Consider the following 23,650-nt stretch of genomic DNA (forward strand, 5'->3'; position numbering starts at 1 on the left):
AGTTAGGTTGCATGGGCTACCGAAAGTGATAGTGTCAGACAGGGGGGCCCAGTTCACTGCAGGGTTCTGGAGAGTATGGTGTGAAGAGTTACGAATCTCATCTTCATTATCCACCAGTTTCCATCCGCAGTCGGATGGTCAAACTGAGAGGCTGAACCAGTCATTGAAACAGTACCTCCGCTGTTATGTTCAAGCTGACACAGATTCTTGGGTGGATTGGTTGTGGGTGGCGGAGCTGGCCTACAATAGCACTTTACACTCTTCCACAGGTCATTCCCCTTTCTTTAGCAATTATGGTCATCACCCTAGGGTTACTCCTCTGATTCTCCCCAGACCCTCGGTTCGATTTCCTGATGTCAAGACACGATTGTTGCGCATTCGCAAGATACTTCTAGCGACACGCAAGAATCTGGTCCAAGCCAAGGGGAGATACAAAGTTCAGGCGGATAAACACCGTAGGCCGAGTCCTGTATACAAACGTGGGGATCTGGTGTGGTTAGCCACTAAACACATCAAATTCCGTAGATATAGTGTGTTCAACCCTAAGTTCATCGGGCCTTATAGGGTGGTGCGAATGGTGAATCCTGTGGCTGTGAAGTTACGTTTGCCTGCTCATTTGCACATTCACCCTGTGTTCCATGTGTCTCTACTGAAGCCTTCCAGAAGCCCTGTTCATCGTCCTCCCGTCCCTGTGTGGGTGCAGAATGAATCTGAGTATGAGGTGTTGAGGGTGTTGGACTCCCGGTGGGTGAGAGGGAAGCTGCAGTATCTGCTTTCATGGAAGGGGTACGGGCCTGAAGAGAATTCCTGGGAGCCTGCGGGGTCTGTGCATGCTCCTCGGTTGGTGTCCTGTTTTCATCGCCGTCATCCAGAGAAGCCTGCTCCTGGACAGCGCCCCTTGTAAAAGGGGGGTGTACTGTCAGAATCGGTCCGTTTGTGGGCCGCTGTCCGCGCAATGCGTGGGGAACGGAGGCCTTGTAGGAACAGACTACAATCCCCAGAGGGCCATGGGGGTAGTAGCGCGAGATGTCAGCGCGCTAATCCGGAAACATAAACCCCACACACGGCACAAACGGAGCCGATAATTCAGGTTAGACGCCAAAGAATATTGCTGTGCAGGTCTGCTAAAGTCAACCGTGAGTAAAGGATACCGTGTGTTTCCGGCTGGGAACTCTCGTCGCCAGAGACTCTGTTTGGGTATTCTTGCTGGATACTTGCAAAGATACGGGGAGTGGCGGACACGGCTGTGTCTGTCAATTTCACCTCTCGTGATCTTTTTCCCGGAGGCTGAGGGTTGTGTACCGAGGGTTTGGGAAGCGCGGCTGCGCTTCTATTTTGGGAATAATCCTTGGATTCAGGACACAACTACTCGTTGAAATTGGAAATTATTGATCTGTTTGAACTTCAAGGAATCTTGGTGTGAGATTCAAAACTTTGGACACAAACTATTACGTGGCATTTCTCTTTTATGTCAAAACACGATATATTCTGGTGTGCTGAACTGATTTAGTTGAAAGGTGCAGTTAACCTTCAACTTGGCGTATTATTCCTTGTTTCTTTTATGTTCCACAACTTGTTTGTGCTTTCTTTTCAAACTGCAGGAGAAGAAACAGGGGGGTACCTTGTAACTAAAGAGTGGATCAAGACAATTCCTGGTCAAGTATGGGTATGTGAGGTGGAAACAGCAGCTTATGCTTTATGGTACATTTGTGGAGTATTACACGTGCCTGTGTGTTCTTTCCCTACTAGATGATTGCCACTAATAGGACCTTCCCTCGATCTCCTGCAGATAAAGCGTTAGAATTTTCCTTTACAGGTAGGCCTGAGTAACAGTGGGGAAGGAAAGAATCTTGTCGATTTGCTATAGAGTGTATTGGTGTGACAGAGTAGATAGGGAGGGGTGTGAAACTAAATCCTGTGTTCTTTGTCGTTCCAGATCTCCCTCCCCGCTGTCCCCTTCCTTTCCCGCGATTGCGGAACCCTCCTACTGGTCTGAGATTTATGCTGGGTCACGGGTGGGTTGCGTGATCGTAGGTTTGGTACTTTCAGCACAGCTCCGAGGAGAAACGCATCGGACCTTGACACCTCCCTTGATTGGTAAAGAATAATGTGGCTTTGTTAAGGGTAGACTAACCTCAGCTAACTCTTGATTATTCCTCATTGTTCTAAACGAGGTATCTTCACAATGTTAATCAACGGTCGTACATCTACCTACTGGAAGAGTTGAGATTTTGATCAATACCTTATCACTATCGATCTAAAACCCCGGTCTGGCCGACTGAATCTTTATTGCCTGTCTTTGAGGAAAGAAAGTGCATCTCTTACCAAGTTAGTTTCCCCAATAAAGGACTCTGCTTCAAAGGATCACAAACAACTTCTAGCTTTCAAAGATTTATTATAAGTTGCAGGTACAAGCATCTCAAGATGAGATTCACTAAATACACGGGCCCAACTACGTACACGTGTTCTCTGAAAGCCCTCAGACGAACAACGGAAACTATCAATACCAGTTCTAAAAACAATAGTGCCGTTAGCATAGACACATATTGAAATCTATCGCTCATTTACAGGCGGAAGGAAATTACAGGTTAGGCTTTCCCTACTCTGTTCTAGATGGTATCCCTACTTAACCAGGTCTCAACCTATCAAAGGTGTCAGCAGTGAATGACTCCCAAAGGAAGCCACCCACTCTCGAACTCTTGGTGAAAACCTATAGATCTCCAATCATGACCCCTCTCTGCCTACCCATCCGCTCTCTAAAGGGTCCTCAGGCGTCTGCTCTAACTCCACCCAGGGGTGCTGTCCCTAATACAAAATACAACAACATTTAGGACGCCCCTCGTGAGACGCCCCTCACGTGGTGTAGCTTCTGGCTTTTTCCATGATGAGGCCTTGTGGTTAGAGTCGACCTTGCTTCTCAGACTCGTCTCCGGCCCGCTGATACCCCTTAAACATTCCGGAACCCTCCTCCGTGTCTGGTCCATTTCTTGAACAAGCTTCTATTCATTACATTTAATAATTGAATACCCCCTTTTCTCTTCCAGACAGACATTCTGCAGCCTAATCCCATTCTCATGGTTTTCCAACCGCATTGCAACATTCCTCAACCCAGACTAATACGTATAAATCAACATTTAAAGTTTTCCAGCTCTACTACATTTTATAGCATTCAACTTCTTCTTTAATTATTAGCATGTTAGTACTCATATTCTACTGATTTCGGTAAACACATCTATAAATCAAAAAGCCTACTCATTAATACTAAACATTAGTGCAATCCAAATTGTGCATTTTAATCACCTTCCCCCTCCCGCCTTGCTCTGGCCCTGAGGCCTACCACATTTCAACGTTTCCGTATGCCATCGTACATTTTAGCAGCTACACAACATGGATTCAGGAATAATCACGTTTAATAAAATCGCATTACTTCACACAACTCTGTATTAGTTCCACTTCTATTTAAACTTCTATATTAACTACATATTTCAGAATATAACTTTGGATACTATCAGCACTCATGGCATTTCTCTTCATGATTTGTGCTTACTACGTGTAAGTGTGATGTATTTCTACATTTTGGTCAGTTTGCGCTCTCTCAGTTCCCCCCTTTGATGACCTCTCGGGGTCATCATTAACATTTAAACTGCAGTGATTGCTAGCATAACTCGTTTCTGTGTTTCCAAAGCCCTCAGACTCCGGTACTGACTATCTTGTATGGCAGCCAATCTCTGCAGCTGTTTGCTCCGAGCCCTCTCTGACCTTCTTGATCTGTACCATTTGAATACCCTCACCAATCCCCACAACACGATCCCACAGATCAATATTATGATGATAGGTTTTAGTATTTTCCACACAAAGCTTTTGCCTAACGTGGTGAGCCAACCTCCAGCGTCACTTATCCCTTGGCCCACCTTCTCCCAGACATTTTCTCTGCTCAGGTCTTCGATCTCCTTGTGAATATCAGTTATGTTCCTAATAACCTTTTCAAGGGGCTTCGAATTGTCTGGAATGTAAGTACAACATTCTTGGACCTTCAAAGCCTTACAGACTCCGCCCTCTTTTGCTAATAGGACATCTAAGGCAAGACGGTTCTGAAGAACCATAGCCCTTATCGATTGCATCTCTCCTTCTACCAGCATTAAGGACTGAGCAGTACTGGCAGACAACCTGTCTACGACTGTTGCTAGTCGTCTAATTTTAACATCATTAAGGATTAATCCTAGAAAAGGGAACACAGCTCCAAAGACATCTCCAACCATTTCTACACCTCCTACATCTCTCCTTCCCCTCGATGATGTCTTGCCCTCGATGATCTCTAAGTCTTGGGCATGGTATATTTTAGGGAAGATAATGGCCAAGTAACATGAGCCATACCAATTATCAGGTAGCTTCACGTAAGCATTTCTTCCACATACGAAATATACATTTGGAATCACTTGCATTCCCTTCAGGAAGTCCTTGGTGTAGTACTCTAAATTGAAAGCATGTTCACAGCTATCTTCTCCCACGTATACATTTTCATAATACGTTTTGGCTCTGTGAAGACATAACTTTCCTCTCTCCGTTCTATCTAAAGCTATTGGACCACTACTACCCTTTCTTTTGTGTACCTTTTCTTCATCGGTCCAATCTGTTTTCCCTTGACCTGATTTTTTCAAAATCTTTTGTCTCCTATTCCGATCATCCACCTGCCCTATGAACTTTTTCTCGACCTCTGACACCTTGCATGTCAGGTTATTTCTGCGGGCATGTGAAGTATCTAAGGTAATCCAAGGAATGAAAAACTTTGCCAACCTGTCTTCACTCTTCCAGTAGTCCCATTTATTCATCTGTTTATAATTTGGGACTTCTGGTAACACTGCGTCATAGTTGGAAAAATAGTATTCAAAACTATCTCTCCCATAAAATATACTAAGCAACAAGCTACATGTAATACCATATGTCAGCGGGAGGTGATGATAACGAATGCCTTCATCTACAGACGCCGGCAACTGCATGCAGACATAGCAGTCCTTGACCTCCATGGCATCCACATATTCATACAGTAATTTTGCATAAGCATTTGACCTAAAGTCACCTTGGGACTCATCTACATGTAACCTGCGGGCTTCTGCAGCTAATAACGCTTTCTCTTGTGTGTTTTCCCCTTTCCCACCAGCAACGGTGGGTGTAAGCGCCTCTACAGATTTCACATCAGTTACCTTTGCCTCTTCCTCTCGTCCCTTTACATAGGAGACTGTCACTACTAGAGCTATTAGTATTATCACTCCTACTATTAGTGTACCTATTATACATTTTGCTCTGCGGTTCTGGGTACCAGCCTCCATTTCGTCAGATAGTGTGGTTCTCTCGTAACTCAGCACAAAGTTCCTTTCTTTCTTTCTTTCCTTTACAGTCTCTTTACTCCTTTCGTCTTGAGAACCACGCAACTGGAAGCTGACAACCTTTTCCGCCAAAGTTCTTTACAGTTCAATACAGACAACCCTAGCCCTTCTCCATCAACTCAGGGAAAGTCCCTAAGATTCTCTGCTTCCTAGGCGCTAGGTAATCTTCTTTTCTTCACGCTTATTTACAAAGTCTTTTTAAGCATCCACTATCAGGCGCTCGCCTGCAGCTTCGACAGCAAAATTCAATATTTCCAGACGAAGATTGTGCTCTTCTGCGGCTGATATCTTTGAACCGAAATCAGGGAATTGCAATTCTGTGAGAAACATGTCCTTTATCTTGCTGAGGCGGGGAGGACGGGGGAGCATGAATGTCAGTGACCCTTCTTGTTCGACACCGGGCACCAACAATCTTATCTCCACTGTCACGATGGGCTCAGAACTGGACACCACCACCGCTCTGATCCTCCCCGTCACTGGTTTCGAAGCCATCTGTCGCCAGATATGTCCACTCAGGGGTGGAGTATCTTCTGTTAGGCACCCGCACTCTTCTTGACCTCCTCAACTCCGGTGCTTCAGCGCCCTGAGCACCGTCTTCTGGGTCTGAGTCTTCTGATATCGGAGGAAGGGTTCTCTCCAGCGTTGACCTTAGGCTAGAGCTCCTTCTCTGCGGCCAATCAGCTTCTCCGCGTACCCTTCTACTCCGTCTTCTTCTTGTTGGTTCACGCTCTCTGTCAGACCTGTCAGTGTCTGACTCGTACTCCCAGCTACTTTCTCCTTCAGTAGCGTTGTCTGTTTCGCTGTTGTACTGACCGTCCTCAGCTTGGTCAGACTCGTTCCCTGCTTCCGCTGGCACCTCTACAGCTTGGCTAGCCCCCTCTATGGCTTCTCGGTCCGCTGCGGGACGTCTATCCGAGAGAGGAGCTGTTTCTATCAGAGGTGCTGGAACTCTCCGCGTGTGCGACGCGTGGATCCAATTGGGCAGGCCTCCCACTTTCACGGCTGTGTTTGTGGTCAGGATGATCTGGAAGGGCCCACGCCAACGAACATCCAAGCAGCTGCTTCTCACGTGCTTCTTCACCAGGACCCAGTCCCCAGGAAGCAAGTCATGACAAGGGTCCTGGCACGATGGTACCTCGGCAGCCTGCACCTGAAGGGACACAGAATGAATGGCGTCAGACAGCCCCTTACAATAGTCCAGGATCATATCATCTGTGATGCTAATCAATGCAGCAGTTGGGACAGAAGGTAACCTCATAGCTCTTCCCATCAACACCTCGTGAGGAGACAAACCCGTTCTCCTATCCGGGGTACTACGGAGGCTCATAAGGACCAATGGCAGCGCATCAGGCCAACTCAAGGATGTTGATGAACACACTTTCGCAATTCTGGCCTTGATGGTGCCATTTATTTGCTCCACAATTCCTGAAGCCTCTGGTCGATAACTGCAATGCAGTTTTTGGTCTATATTCAAAGCTGCACAAATCATTTTCACAAGCGAGCTGTTGAAATGCGTTCCCCTATCTGATTCCAAAGAGGCCGGCACCCCGAAGCGCGGGATAAGCTCCCTGAGCAATATCTTAGCTACTGTGAGGGTGTCGCACCTGCGTGTAGGATATGCCTCAACCCATCTGGAGAAAACGCAAACAACCACCAGGATATAACGGAGGCGGCTGCACCTTGGCATTTCAATGAAATCTATCTGCATTCGATTGAATGGACCTCCTGACCTCCCTATGTGGCTCAGTGCAACTGGTGTCTTCTTCCCTACATTCAACTGCTGGCACGTCACACAACGCTGGCACACTGCTTCGGCTGCTACTCTGAACTTGGGGTTGAACCAGGTCTGTCTAAACACTCTCAGCATAGCATCTCTTCCTAGGTGGACAGGACCATGTATTTGTCGGGCCATTGGGCTCACCATCTCATTGGGCAACACTGCTCTGCCATCTGCTGAAACCCAGAAATGGGCCTCCCCCACCACACATCCTGCCTTTTGCCATGTCTCCTTTTCACAGTCAGGAGCATTTTCTTGCATCTCCTTCAGTTCGTCCCAAGTATCAACAGTTTCCAATATCATAGCTAATTCAGTCCTTACATTTATTCCACCCACTTCCACCTCGGTGAAAGAGTACCCTGTTTCCGCGCAATACCGTGCGACTTTGTCGGCATATCTATTGCCTTGTGACACGAAGTCCATATTTCTGGTATGTGCGGTACACTTCACAACTGCGATACCTGCTGGACATTGCAATGCCTCTAACAACAGGCGCACAAACTCTCCATTGCGAATGGGAGAGCCTGAAGAGGTCATGAAACCTCTTTGAGACCATAACTGCCCGTAATCATGAACTACCCCGTAACCATATTGACTGTCAGTGTATATGGTGACTCGGATTTGATTGCTTGCCAGGCAGGCACGCGTCAGGGCAATAATCTCGGCTACCTGAGCGGAGTGTACTCCTTCCAGGCATCCAGCTTCCACTACTCCAGTAATTGTACAAACAGCGTAAGCTGCTCTTAACTGCCCAACTTCGTCTCTTACACATGAGCCATCGACAAAGAAAATTTCATCTGGGTCAGTCAGTGGCTCATCTACGATGTCGGGTCTTGGTTTGGTGCATAGTTCAGTCACATCGAGGCAGTCATGGTCTGTACATTCTTCATCATCCTCAATATCATTTGGAAGTGGCATTAAGGTAGCAGGATTTAAAACAGAGCATCTCCTGAGGGTCACGTTCTCTGCAGCAAGAATGACTTGCTCATAGCGCGTGAGCCTGCTATTCGTCAGATGCTGAGTTTTAGTCCTGGTCATCAACAATTCAACAGAGTGGGGCACATGCACCTCTAATGGGTGCCCCATTACGATATTCTCACATCTCTCAATGCTGACACCTGTTGCAGCAACGGATTTGAGACATCCGGGCAACGCTGCGGCTACTGGGTCTAAAGTAGCCGAGAAATACGCGACTGGTCTACGGGCATTCCCATGGATTTGGACTAACACAGACAGCGCGCATCCCTCTCTCTCACAACAGTAGAGCAAGAATGGTTTATCGTAATCTGGCATTCCCAGAGCCGGAGCACGACACAAGTCCTCTCTCAGCTGCAGGAACGCCATCAAACAGTCTTTGTCCCATGGTACCGGATCACTCACCTCCTTGTGCGTCAGTTTTTGTAAGGGCTTTGCTTTCAGTGAAAAGTTTGCAATCCACTGTCGGCAATATCCCACCATTCCTAGAAACATCCTGACTTCTCTCTGCGTTTTAGGCGCATTCATCTTCATGATGGCCTCTATCCTGTCTGGTGACACCTTCCGTTTCCCTTTTTCAATTCTGTGTCCCAAGTACTGTACCTCTGTCAGGCAGTACTGCAATTTTCCCGGGGACACCTTATGCCCATTTTCGGCTAGATGGTTTAACAAAGCAATAGAGTCTTCCCTGCAAGCTTCCTCTGTCTCTGACGCCACAAGGAGGTCGTCTATGTACTGGACCAGAACTGACCTCTGGGGCAGTACTAGACTTTCAAGATTTCTCTTCAGGAGCTGGTTGAAGATCGATGGGCTTTCTGTATACCCCTGAGGAATACGACACCATGTTAGGACGCGACCTTCCAGCTTAAATGCGAAAAGAAAATGGCTCTCTTCGTCCAAAGGGATCGAAAAGAAAGCCTGGCAAAGATCAATTACCGTGAACCATTCTGCTTGGAACGGTATCTGAAACAGTATCACTGATGGATTCGGTACCACTGGACAACACGAAACGACTATATTATTAATCTTTCTGAGGTCCTGTACTATCCGAAATTTCCCATTTGGTTTCTGCAGACCCATAATCGGGGAGTTACATGGACTACCCACGATTTCCTTCAGTATTCCCTGCTTAATCATGGACTCAATCACGGGTTGTATACCTGCAATCGTTTCTGGTGTCAATTTATACTGAGGTGTTCTTGGGAACTCAGCATGAGGTTTCACTACGATTTTCACTGGGTCTACTCCTTTCACCAACCCAATCTCTTCCCCAGTGAAATCCCATACTTCCGGGGCAACGGTCTCTCTCAGATCCCAGGGTAGCTCGTCTACTGTCAAAGTGGGATACAGTTCCACACATATTCTGGAATTGGCGACTTTAAAGTCAGCATCATCATCATTAGTCAATACCTCCACGCCCTGTGGTGTGCAATATATGGTGCAATTTAACTTGCACAAAAGGTCTCTTCCTAGCAGACATACAGGACTAGAATCGCAAACCACAAACTGGTGCTCATCACTGTACTTCCCTATTTTCACCTGTACGGGTTCCGTCAGAGGACTGGTCATTCTCCTGTTAGCGACCCCCACCACTTGTATGGTCTCTCCAGACATAGGCAGGCCTGGCACGGCGGCTGACCTGATCGTGGATCTGGTGGCTCCTGTGTCCACTAGAAATGTCGTGGGGAACCCTGCCACTTCGGCCTCAACATAGGGTCCCCTCTGATCTACCTCCAGAGCTGCCCCGAGGGTGCAGTCATCCCTTTCTACCCTCTGTCCAGTTAGTGGGTCCACATAATAGCATTCCTCTCCCCCGACAAACAGTGGCATCTGTCTATAGGTCTTACCCATAGTCCCTAATCTGGGTGGCTGTGGGAACTGAGCTCGGGGAGGTGCCCCCCCCCCTTTGAGCACCTTTCCCTGGTACTGCGTTACCCCTCTTGCAGGCGCACTCTGGGTCACTTCCTCTTCTACCTCTTCGTCTCCTATCTCAACATTATAGGGACACTCGCGTTTCCAATGTCCCACCTCGTTACACTGGTGGCACCTAGTTGTTTTCTTTAAGGCAGTTATATCTATCCTTGGTCTAAAGGTGGAGTTCTCCTCATTGCCTTTGTTCTGACTGTACTGTTTCTTTCCTCCAGTACCTGTTCCTGGTTGCTGTTGCTGCTGTCCCCCCTTCCCTGCTGCCTGCATCTGTACCACCATCAGTTTCTCCTTTAGTTTCTTAGCCTTGGAGTCTATCTCATCACAGCAGTACCTGGCATACCTCAGTATTTCGTCTAGGGGTTTATTTTGCCAACAGATCAAGTGTTGTTGTATCATTAAACTAATATCCGGTCTCAGGCCCAAGACGAATTTGGACACAAACTGCCCTATGTCCTTTGGATCCATTACATCCAGACCGCTATACTGTTTGAACGCCTTCAGCAATCTCTCATAGTATTCGTGAACTGTCTCTTTGGGTTCCTGTCTTGTTCGGTCAATTTTTACCCAATCTATGTCTTGCATTGGCACTTTATCTTTCAGCCAAGTCATTACTCTCTCGAACTTTGCCATCACACTCTCGGACGGCCCATTAGTCTTAGCATCTCTCTCGGGCTCTATGGTGGGCCACTCAGCGCTAACCTTGCATGCGGTCCACAAATCTCCTGGCACTACTATGTCAAACAGCGTGTTCAAATCTATCCATAGGACCTTTGAGATTTTTACGAATCTCTCAACTTGCTTATACCACTCCACTGGGTTTTCCCGCAATTTGGGGAAAGAGGTGGTAAAAGCAGCCAAATCCCCCCTACTCCAAGGGACGTGGACATAGGTCCCATTTGCGACTTCCCTCAAAGGGTATGTCTCTACTCCCTGCTGTCCTCCTGGTGTCATCCCAAGTATGCTTCTCCTGACGGTCCCTCTCTTGGACCACCTCTCTTCCCACTTATCTAGGGCCCTCCATGTCCTTATTCCAGTGATCAGTTCCCTTATGTGTGTTTTCAATCCGATGGTTCGCCTCTCATCTAGGTCTCGGTCTGTGTAATGTAGCCTGTGGTTGCCCTGTAAGGCTTTGGTTCTTGACAGGTCTACCATGTACTTGCCTGCTAGTTCCACTAATTTCTCATGGGTTGCTCTCGCCTTTCGAGTTACGTCCTTTGCCATGAACAGAATTTCACCCTGCTCATACATGTCTATTCTTTCTAAGGGCAGGGTACCATCTACCATGTCATCCAGATCTGACTTTAAGCTGGAGACATCGAGCCTTTTGGCTTTTATTTCTGCTCGTAATATCTCCTTCGAGGGAGGTTCACAGGTGTCTCTCCCATCCCAACTCCGGGCCCTTCGTTTGGGTTCGGGAGAGTTGGGGAGTGCTCTCTCTTGTTCCCATCTCTCCAGATCCCATGCTCGGCCATCCGATCTTGGAAGGTGATGAAACACTGGCCTGTTACCCCCTAATTTACTCTGCCCGTTCTCTCCTCTTTTCTCACAGTAAGCCTCTCTGTTATCCTCCCTTCGATCACCATTCTCTCTTGGCCTCGTATCACTCAGTATCTGATACGATCCTTCCTGGTTTCCCATATTCCCTGGGCTGCGCTCATGTCCGTCATCACAGGGACTATGGTGCGGCCTTTCGCAACTCCCACTCTGCTCTCTATTGTCTGGCACGCAGTGGATACACTTAAAGCTGTCTCTGTACTCCCGAGCCCGTCTGTCTTCATCACTACATAGTGGGCGAGACACCCCTCCGTTTTCCAGGTCTGATCTACCTCCACTCCGGGCCCAATGGGTGCCTCTCCTGCTGTCCTTCTCCCTCCTGTCCCACTCCGGACTGCTCTCTTCAGCCCCGCAGTGAGTTCGGGCTCTGTTGTCCTGCCTTTCCCTTTCAGCTTCCGCCACTATGATGCTCTTGTGAGCCTCAACTGCCTCATCCCATTGCTTCATGTACTCGTTTAACTCTTGGAAGGATTTCCGTCCTGGTCCCCTCATATCCTCTGGGTATCTAATGTTCCCCAGATCCCCTGCCGTGGGTACTGGGGTACTCCACTCTCTTGGTATCGGCAACTGGCTTGGGGAGTTGATCGTATCATTCCTCCTTGCCATCTCTGCTCTTTCTCTGTCCCTCCGTACCCGTTCCTCCCCCCTAGCTCTCTCAGGGTCATATATCGATACTATAGGACCTATGGTAACAGGTACCTGTAGTGCATCAGGTAACGCGTAGGATGTGGCACACTCCATTTCTGGCGCTCTTTGCACCACAAACCTCCCGACCACCTGTTGCACCTGGCTAGGCTGGGACAGTTCTTTCTTTGCAGCAGGATCCCATTCGGAACTGGGAAGTGGCCCATGCTCTCCTGCATTGCCCCCCCCTTTCTCGGCATCTCCTTCTGCTCTGTTATACGGAGGCGGCCTGTCTGTCAATAATCTGTTTATCAGGCTATCCTCTGTCTCGCTCTCGTCATCCTCTTCTAGGGGGCTTTTATTTCCGGGCATCTCTAACACTGGATACAATTTGTTTACTTCCATGTTATGCGCCCTCCATCTTTTAGCATCCTCATCCCACTTGGCATCCTGCACTGCTCTTACCGAGCGTCTCACTCTTTCCTGCCGTCTGTTCATGTTCTTTTCATGCGCTGCCCTAATCCATGCATTAAGGGCTTCAAACTGTGTTGGTCTAGGCAAGGGTCTCGTAGAGGTCATAATTGCTTTTAATCTGTGTAGCACCTCTAATCTATACGTCCCGTACTTCGGGAACGTAAGTTCCTCATTTCCATCTGTCATCTTACTCCACTCTGAGATCCACAGAATCGTGTGCAGCCCAACATTTACCCCCATGTAATGAGCTGGCGTACCCTCCGGCGGGGCTTCTTCCCCTTCATACGATCCCCTACGTTCTCTTTTAAACAGCGCTTTTAACCTTTAAAACACTTCATAATTATGCGCAAGATTTCCAGCTTGAATACTCTGTTTACTTCCTGATGACAATCCACCAATCCTAGCGCAGCTTTGCTAGCTGGCCTATCGCAGCGCGGTCTTTCACCGGCCGGCCAATCCCAGCGCGGCACCTTCTGACGTCACTAGTCTCCGCTTCGCAGCAGCACCCCTCCTTTCTCAACTCTCCTCGCGGTCATGCATGCGTCCCATTCATACTCCGAAAAATGACTACTTCCGACCAAGCGGTCACTTCCCTCGACTGTACGTCCACAGTCTATCTGTAATTATCAACACAACTGACGAGATGTCTGTCGTCACTCTGATAGGTTCTTTACGCACACAGTAACTTCCGACCAGCGTCTGTTACTCGCGCACTCACTTCCCCCTATCTGGTCCTTCGGGCGGTCACTGGTACCTCATGACCCCCCTTCACCCTGGTTAACAATTACTCTGGGTGTCCGATACACCCGAACCACTTAAGCTCTCCTTGAGCCTAAGATTTTCACCGGTTGCGCGCGCTCACAACCTGTTCCACAGTCTCTCTACAATCATTCAACTCCGCCAGACATTACAACATAGATACAATACAAAACACCGCAATCTTAACACGCATGACCCTTTATACTCACTCTCGACCGATACTGCTGCTTTTCTGCCTCACGTCATCCGGTCCTTCTTCCGCGGGCGGTTCTTCCGATCATCGGTGTCTAGGGGGCTTGGGGTAATCTAACCTGGCCTAGATCACCTTCCTCAAGAAGGCAACCATTCTCTATAGCTACCAACTGGAAGAGTTGAGATTTTGATCAATACCTTATCACTATCGATCTAAAACCCCGGTCTGGCCGACTGAATCTTTATTGCCTGTCTTTGAGGAAAGAAAGTGCATCTCTTACCAAGTTAGTTTCCCCAATAAAGGACTCTGCTTCAAAGGATCACAAACAACTTCTAGCTTTCAAAGATTTATTATAAGTTGCAGGTACAAGCATCTCAAGATGAGATTCACTAAATACACGGGCCCAACTACGTACACGTTTTCTCTGAAAGCCCTCAGACGAACAACGGAAACTATCAATACCAGTTCTAAAAACAATAGTGCCGTTAGCATAGACACATATTGAAATCTATCGCTCATTTACAGGCGGAAGGAAATTACAGGTTAGGCTTTCCCTACTCTGTTCTAGATGGTATCCCTACTTAACCAGGTCTCAACCTATCAAAGGTGTCAGCAGTGAATGACTCCCAAAGGAAGCCACCCACTCTCGAACTCTTGGTGAAAACCTATAGATCTCCAATCATGACCCCTCTCTGCCTACCCATCCGCTCTCTAAAGGGTCCTCAGGCGTCTGCTCTAACTCCACCCAGGGGTGCTGTCCCTAATACAAAATACAACAACATTTAGGACGCCCCTCGTGAGACGCCCCTCACGTGGTGTAGCTTCTGGCTTTTTCCATGATGAGGCCTTGTGGTTAGAGTCGACCTTGCTTCTCAGACTCGTCTCCGGCCCGCTGATACCCCTTAAACATTCCGGAACCCTCCTCCGTGTCTGGTCCATTTCTTGAACAAGCTTCTATTCATTACATTTAATAGTTGAATACCCCCTTTTCTCTTCCAGACAGACATTCTGCAGCCTAATCCCATTCTCATGGTTTTCCAACCGCATTGCAACATTCCTCAACCCAGACTAATACGTATAAATCAACATTTAAAGTTTTCCAGCTCTACTACATTTTATAGCATTCAACTTCTTCTTTAATTATTAGCATGTTAGTACTCATATTCTACTGATTTCGGTAAACACATCTATAAATCAAAAAGCCTACTCATTAATACTAAACATTAGTGCAATCCAAATTGTGCATTTTAATCACCTTCCCCCTCCCGCCTTGCTCTGGCCCTGAGGCCTACCACATTTCAACGTTTCCGTATGCCATCGTACATTTTAGCAGCTACACAACATGGATTCAGGAATAATCACGTTTAATAAAATCGCATTACTTCACACAACTCTGTATTAGTTCCACTTCTATTTAAACTTCTATATTAACTACATATTTCAGAATATAACTTTGGATACTATCAGCACTCATGGCATTTTTCTTCATGATTTGTGCTTACTACGTGTAAGTGTGATGTATTTCTACATTTTGGTCAGTTTGCGCTCTCTCACTACTTTCCTTTACAGTGTGGAGTTCACCAAGGAAGTCCTCTTTTCTCTCCTCTTCTTTTCATACTAGCTCTTGAACCCTTTTTATCTTTTATTCTTAATAATAACTATCTCTGGATTTCCCTATGGTGATCATCATTTTAAACTTTCTGCCTATGCGTAGGATATATTACTTTTTATTTCCAACCCCAAAGTATCTATTCTTCACTTATTGCAAGAAATGTCTTCATTTTCTCTTGTTTCAGGCTATAGGGTTAACTCGGATAAAACACAAATCCTCCCTCTCACCAAATTTTGTGTTCAGCATTCCTTCTCTTCTACTGGGTTTTTGTGGAGCGGATCTAAATTGAAGTATTTAGGAATATGGTTCACTAACTCCATAGCTGCTTCAGTCAAATTATTTATGTTAGAAGCTCTATCTCGTATTGACAAACTCCTTTCCTCTTGGAATCCTCTATTTCTCTTGTGGTGGGGATGCCTTGATTCAATTAAAATGATGATTAATCCTTTTCGATGATACATTTTGTTTATGCTCCCTATTCTTATTCCATCTATTTATTTTAAGAAAATAAACTCTCTTTTCTCCAAATTTCTTTGGAGAAAAAAAGCTCTACATTATCCTTATCACATCTCCGGAAGCCAAAATCTAATGGGGGTGTTAATTTTCCTGATTTACAAATTTACCATAAATCCTTTTGCCTCTATCAAGCTTCTAAATGGCTCCTTTCAGAATCCTCCCCCTTCAGACCCCTAAGGCGTACTATTGAAAACAATGCTGTACCGAAGGTTTATGGGGCCTACCTGTAATGTACACTGAGGGGCCCCCACTCTGGATTTTATCTGGAGCATCAGCACTGAGTACCGTGCCGAGGGTGTCCTCTGCAGCTGGGGGCCCACCCGCACCGCGGGGGATGCAAGGGCCTGTGTTATGCTCCTGATTGAACACTCCTTGCTTGTGCCCTTTTCCACAAATGAGGCTCTGGCCTTTTCATCCAAGATTGTTCAAACTACTCTCCTCTTATTCAAATACATGTGCTCCTTGTTGAAACCACTAACCCAACCAAAGATTAATTCAAGAGAATCCTTTTTCCGTTTGCTGATATGGCATAATCACCTCATTGCCATTAATAATAGACATCTCTTTTGGAAATCCTGAAGACTGGAGGGGATCATTTGGATCCATGACCAATTTGATGGTATAACCCCTTGTTCATTACCTCAATTTCAAACTACTCTTAAATGTCCCCATTCTTTCGGGCATAAATGTTCCATTCATATGCCAATCATTCTTGTTATTTTGTACTCACTCCCTTTAATTCATTCCTCTTCTGAAGAAAATTATCTTCTTAAAATTCTTACAGTTCTTCCTAAAGCCGCCTTAATTTCTAAACATCTCCCGGCCCTACCCATGCTAAGAGTATGGTGGAACTTGCCTGGGAAGCAGATTTGGGTTGTGCATGGAGCATCAGTTTCTGGGAAATGTTTTGGAGCTGATCACCCAAACTCCCAAGCTCTGCCTCTTTTACTCAATCTATGTTCTCTCTATATCATATATTTTGGGACATTACCAGTTTTAGTAAAGGTAGTAAACAAGGGAAGGCATCAAAAGGCTACGCCATCCCAACAGAGGCATAAAGAAGAGAAATATGTCTATTTTTCCTCATTATTACCCCTTTCAATGTGTGCTGCAGTCTGCAGCACACACACGTAGAAAGAGGAAAGCGACTTTAAGGATTGTTCGTGTACATTAAGGTGTCCCTTCCTGCACAAAAACAATCTTTCCTGTTAAGCATACACCCATGCACCATGGCACAAGGATGCCTCTGTTGGCACTAGGCAGCTCACAGTGTACCAGCGCTAAGAGAGGGCAGGAATGCAGCATATTTTTGTAATTATGGCGCATTCCACTCCTCTTCATTTGATGCAGTGCAGGGCAGCTAGTTGCTTGCTGCAATGCGTTGTGTCAAATGTTAGTAAATCTGGCTGTGAAACTGTTTTTGTATTTGACTGTAATTCGAGAGCAAAAACATGCTCATGTGCACTGATAGTGTATAGTTGTGAAAAACCAAAAACATCTGAAATGCGGAAAGAGGACACTCTGGAAGATTTGCCATGGTACATCTCCACTGCAGCCACTGACCAGGAATTTGATCTCTTCTCTGTTTGCAGCCACTACCAAAAAGTCAGGTAACAGAGACCAAACAAAATAGTCTTTCATTTGTCTTTACAGACGGAATACAGAAAGAAGTCAGCAGGCACTTTAAGGGAGGAATCCCAATAGCCCCCAAAAGAGAGACTGATGCCCATATAAGGGCTCTAAAAGAGCCAGCAGGGGAAGAATACCGGAGGATGGAATTGCACTGTGAAAAGCTCGAATACATCAGAGAAAGGCAGCTTGAGTTTGTAGACGCATTGAGCGTGAACCTCGTCATCGAGTCCCGGAACACAGAGGATTCGGACGAGAAGAGTAGAATGCTAAAAGACTGCCGTCAAGAAGAGGAGCCTGGTCAGTCCAGGTGTGTGCTTGATTACTGGGAAGAGTGGGCAAATGCGAGGGTAGCAGGCGGAACAAGGGGGAACGTTGGGTCAGTGTAACTTTCCTTTCTTAATAGTCAAGTGTTTGAGCGTCTATAAAAAAAAAGTATCCCATGTTTATTTTAGTAGTTTCAGGACTGTAGAAAAGAGGATGCTTTTCTCATAGACTTTTCCAAGAGCTCACTAAACCCTCATTTCAGAAAGCGATTGAAGATATTTCTTTTTCTTTTTAAGCGTCTGTTTGTTTACCATTGAAAAATCTCTGACACTTGGTGTTGGGATAGGAATAAATCTAACATAGGTGATTTCCCTCATAAACAATTTCCTAAATATTAATATCCAACTACTGAACACTCACCTGTGACATAACTTTTTCTTGCAGGAGTCAACATCCTTCCTGCTGGTCCTGGCATTGTAAAACCTGCAATAGAGATGATTAATTTGGAGTTCATACTATTTCACTGATTTTCGGTCAAAATAAACATAGAATACTAGTAATGTCAGCTCTCATCAATGCGCTAACTTAGCACATGGTGAAGAATGTAGCAGTCTTCCATTGACATGAAAAAATTGAGAATGTAATGCAATAAGTAGTACAAGGTCAAAGAAAACTTGAATGGGCTCTCAAGCGACGAATGTCCTCTGCAAAAGCAGATCATGAGATCTTCCAAAATACAATGAAGTCACAAATAGAGACAATTCATCAAGTTGCTGAAGATCAAATGCAGCTAACATCTCACCTTCAAGGGACTTGTGCCACATAACCTATAGGTCCTAATGTAGCGTTTTAGAAATATGTAGTGGTGGAAGATCCAGATGCATTCCTGCTAAATTTTGAAAGGGCTGCCATAGCCTGTGTATGGCCAGTTGACAAATTACCTTTCTGCCCTGCTCCTCTGTTAAAAGTGAAGCCCGAGCAGCATATCAAATTGCCTAAGCTCATGTAAATACTCCTTATGCAGAGATTAGGAGAGCTATCTTAGATCATCTGTGAATGGATGCTGAATCTTATAGAAACAAATTCTGAAAAGAAAGAGGGACTCCAAGAGATAACCCTAAAACTCTATTTTCCAAACTAAAAATTTCACCTGATAAATGATTTAAACCGACAGAAAGTAATAAGGAGGAAATTATTAATCAGATTTATTTAGAACAATATCTGGAAGATCTTCCTTTACCCACGCACAGGTGGTAAAGACAACATACACATCTTATGGCTGAACAAGCAGTGAAAATCACTACAAATTTTTCTAGGGCCCAACCATGCTTCTATGCATGGGAGAACCATCAGCTACATGCCCGCTCCATCCTTTATACTCGAGAGGGTTAAATCGTTATTAGAGTTTAAATGTTGGCAGGCTGCAATCCAAGGTGATTTGGTCCATGCCTCCTAAATTCTACGATGACAAGTAGTTAATATCTGTTGTGTGTATGGAGTTGTTAGAACCTATCCCGTAGCCAATGTCTCCATAACTACCTTGAAGGGACAGACAATCGAAATAGTGGTAGAAGTGTTACATAATCTCCCAGAAGATCTTATCCTTGGTACTGACAATCCAGACTTTCTTGAGATGTTCTTAACCAATGTAGATTATGTAAAAACTGATAAGGAAAATCCAACAAAACGAGTCCTTGAGAGGCCCTAATCACACCAAACCATGAATACTAGATAGAAATTTCAAGTAGACCCAATTGAATAACAGCACATTACAGAATTATTGGCAACAGGCAAAGGATAATGGAACCAGCCCAAAAGAAAACTTCAGCAGTTTGTTATAAAAAAGGCTTGCTGTATAGGGTAGGCAAGAGGGTGACAATCCTCAACTTCTAGTACCACACGAAATCCATGAGCAAATAATATTTTTTGCTCATTCACACTTAATGACAGGTCATATAGTAACTCTTAAAACAACACAAAACATTCTTAGACATTTCTATTGGCCAGGAATTTAAACTACACTAAACTAATATTGTCAAGAATGTGAAGTCTATCAAAGGAAAGTCCATATCAACCTCCTCCATTCCCACTCCAACCCCTCATTATCACTGGGAAACTATTTGAATGAGTGCTAACGGGTCATATCGGTCCAATACACAAGCCGAGCAAAGGAAATCAATATGTAGTAGTAATTATAGAATACTTTACTCATTAACCCAAAGCGCTTCCATAAAGGAGACTCACAACTAAAAACATGGCGGAGTGTTTAATCGAGCTGTTTGCCCGAGAAGGATTCCCTAACGAAATCCTTACAGATATGGGGACATCCTTTCTCTCCCACCTTATAAATCAGATGTATAAAACATTAAACCTATCTCATATCAAAACATCTGTCTATCAACCACAAATGGATAGACTATTGGTGAGGTATAATGAGACCCTCAAACTTACCTTAAAAAAATGGTTAGTGGGGAAGGGAAAAATTGGAATCAACTCTTACCTCTCGCCCTCGTTGTGATACGAGGACAAGTTCAAAGCATGTTAGGTTGTTCTTCATTTGAACTCTTATACAGCAGACAACAAGTACTCTACTCGAAATGGCTAAAGCAGTCTGGGAACAGGATACAAAGGAGGAGACAGAGGGCCTCTTAGACCTGGCTGAAACAACGTGCATCCACGGAGCCAGAACGGGTGGAAGAGCCTACTTCTACATTGTGGTTAAGACCTGGAATGAACTCCAGCTCAACATCAGATGCTCCCCCACTCAGCACACCTTCAGGAAAAGCCTCAAGACCTGGCTCTTTGGCTGATTCAGAGCAGCAAGTCCCCCCCCACCCACCCCTCCCAACCAGCACCTTGAGACCCACTCGGGTGAGTAACCCACTTCACAAATCCCTGATTGATTGATTGATTATGCATAGAATTCACAGCAGTAAAAGTTGTTTCAAAATTTGATGCATACCCTTTACCAAGAATAGATGAGCTGATTTAAAAATTAGGAGACGTGAACTATAGCACTACCTAAGATCTCACAAAAGGTTACTCCTTAGAAAAGAGTATCAAAAGAAAACAGCTTTTTCCACTACTGATGGAATGTTTAAATGTACAGTCTTACCTTTTAGACTTCATAGAACCCCAGCCACATTTCAAAGATTAATGAATAAAGTGTTATAAAATTATTCGTCTTATTCATCAGCCTATCTTGATGATATAGTTATCTTCAGTAAAACCTGAGAGCAGCATCTCATTCACTGTCGCAATATTCTTCAAGAATTGCGAGAGGCTACTCCGCACATTAATGCAAAGAAATCCGTAGTACACTACAACAAAGTCAGATAGGGTATGTCTTAGGGAATTGGATGATAGAACTGCAAGGAGAGAAAGGGAGAACGTTCATAGATACCCCTTTTCCTAGAACCAAGAAAGAAGCAAAGGTCTTTCTAGGTCTTCTTGGTTCCTATAGGCGGTTCATACCCCAATATTCAGAGATAGCAGGACACCTAACGCATCTACTGGAAAAAGGAACACATAAGAACGACCTTCAAAATCCTCTTGAAAAAGTCAGGGCAGCATTCCTACTACTCAATTCCGGCATCACCTCAAGTCTAATATCAAGAAGCTCTTCATCTTAGTTTGGACTAGGAGCCATCTTATCCCAAATCAATTATGAGGGGGTTGATGCACAAGTCCTTTTCATAAGTCATGAACGTTTCCCCTGTGAACAAAAGTACCTTGTGATAGCGAAGGAATACCTAGGAGGAAGGCCTGAAAATGGGGTATGCTCAGACATGAGTCCTTGCTCACTTGCTCACTTTGCCACTGGATTCAAGCAAGCCTGGCTGAAAACGGCTGTGATACCAGAAACCGGTCCTAGGAAGCTTGTTTCCAGTCCAGGGAAGGCATGGCTTGGCAGTTCGGGCGGGACTGTTCCCATGAGGCACAGGTTCAGACTGATTTGCATATGGCCATGTCTGAACTGGGGTGGCAGAGTGGGCTAAAGAAGGGTGATGGATTAAACCCAGATCTGTTGACTGGGTGTGAGTGTTTGATTGGTTCAGATGCTTCGTCCATCACCACCCCCTTTTGTACTGCTTTGTTCGCCATAAGTTGGCAGGGTATGCTCAGACGTGAGTCCCTTGCTCACTTTGCCACTGGATTGAAGCAAGCCTGGCTGAAGACGGCTGTAATGCCAGAAAAAGTTCTAGGAAGCTTGTTTCCGGTCCAGGGAAGGCATGGCTTGGCAATTCGGTTTGGACTGTTCCCATGAGGCACAGGGTCAGACTGATTTGCATATAGCCATGTCTGAACTGGTGTGGCAGCGTTGGCTAAAGAACGGCGATGGATTAAACCCAGATCTGTTGACTAGGTGTGAGTGTTTGATTGGTTCAGATGCTCCGTCCATCACCCCCCCTTTTGTACCGCTTTGTTCGCCATAAGTTGGTAGGGTATGCTCAGACGTGAGTCCCTTGCTCACTTTGCCACTGGATTCAAGCAAGCCTGGCTGAAGACGGCTGTAATGCCAGAAACCGGTCCTTGGAAGCTTGTTTCCGGTCCAGGGAAGGCATGGCTTGGCAGTTCGGGCTGGACTGTTCCCATGAGGCACAGGGTCAGACTGATTTGCATATGGCCATGTCTGAACTGGGGTGGCAGAGTGGGCTAAAGAACGGTGATGGATTAAACCCAGATCTGTTGACTCGGTGAGAGTGTTTGATTGGTTCAGATGCTCCGTCCATCACCACCCCCTTTTGTACTGCTTTGCGTACTTAGGAGCCTGCAATCACAAGGCAGCCGCATGGCCCCAGCCTCAAAATGAGTGCTGGGTTAGCCGGCTCCAACCAATTGGTTAGATTTGCAATGCACAAGGGAGGAAGTCCCTCACTTTCTGCCTGAGAGCACCAGTAGAAGAGAGTGACGGCGACTGGACCTTGTGGCCAGCAACATACTTCTGGTGGTTTTTTTGGGCTTTACATCCCACCCGATGTCAATGTTGCTGAGCACTACTGATTTTTAGTAGGTTCAGAACTATAGAAAACACGCTTCTGATAGACCTGTACAAGAACTCATTAAATTATTATTTCAAAAAACGATTCGAGAAGTTTCTTTTTCTTTTAAAACAATTGTTTGTTTACCTTTGAGAAATCTCTGACACTTGGTGGGGGGATAGGAATACATCTAAAAGGGGTGATTTCCCTCACAAACCCTTTCCTAAATATTAATATCCAACTACTGAACACTTACCTGTGGTATTAGCATTTTTTCATTGTGAATTCTACAATAAAGAAGAGAAGATTAATTTGAAGTTCATTCTATTCCACTGAATTTCTGTCAAAATAAACAAATAAAGACACACGTGTCAGCTCTCATGAATCCCGCACATTTTGAATCCCGCAAATTTAGAAATAGCTTCTCAAGACTGGTTTTTGCGTTACGTCTCTGAAGCAGTACACATTTGTCGGGGCTTCTGGTGACAAATTAGCTCTCTTGCTTTCTGACAATGATGCTGTACTTATTTTATGATAGAACGCACGCGCTCTTTACCAGTATACGCGTGCGTGATGCGTGAGCCATTTCTATGGTTAATGTATGTGTTGGCGGTCTAAGGCAGAGTGCGGACCTCCCTCTGGAAATCACAGGCCGTAACCCTGGCTGATAGCCGAAGTAACACGAGCGATGCAGGAATTGTCACCGCCAGCATAATTGCTGTGGCTCTTTTCAAGCAGCCTGGGGGTTGTCTTTCTTGTGGATATTATTCTTTTTCCTCTCCAATTGTCAGTGTCCAATCACAAAGAACATGACCCTTTGGGCATCTTCCTTTTCACTTCCTACATGCTCGCCTAATGAGGAGACAGCTGCCTTCCTCGGTGACAGGGCAGCCGTTCAAGCGCCAGTCCTTCACAGACAGCACCGAGCCAGGCTCTGTCGGGAGAATGCATTTTACGCGTACTTTTTATTACTGA

The sequence above is a fragment of the Lissotriton vulgaris genome, chromosome 3_1 (assembly GCF_964263255.1).
Source record: "Lissotriton vulgaris chromosome 3_1, aLisVul1.2, whole genome shotgun sequence".
NCBI lineage: Eukaryota > Metazoa > Chordata > Amphibia > Caudata > Salamandridae > Lissotriton > Lissotriton vulgaris.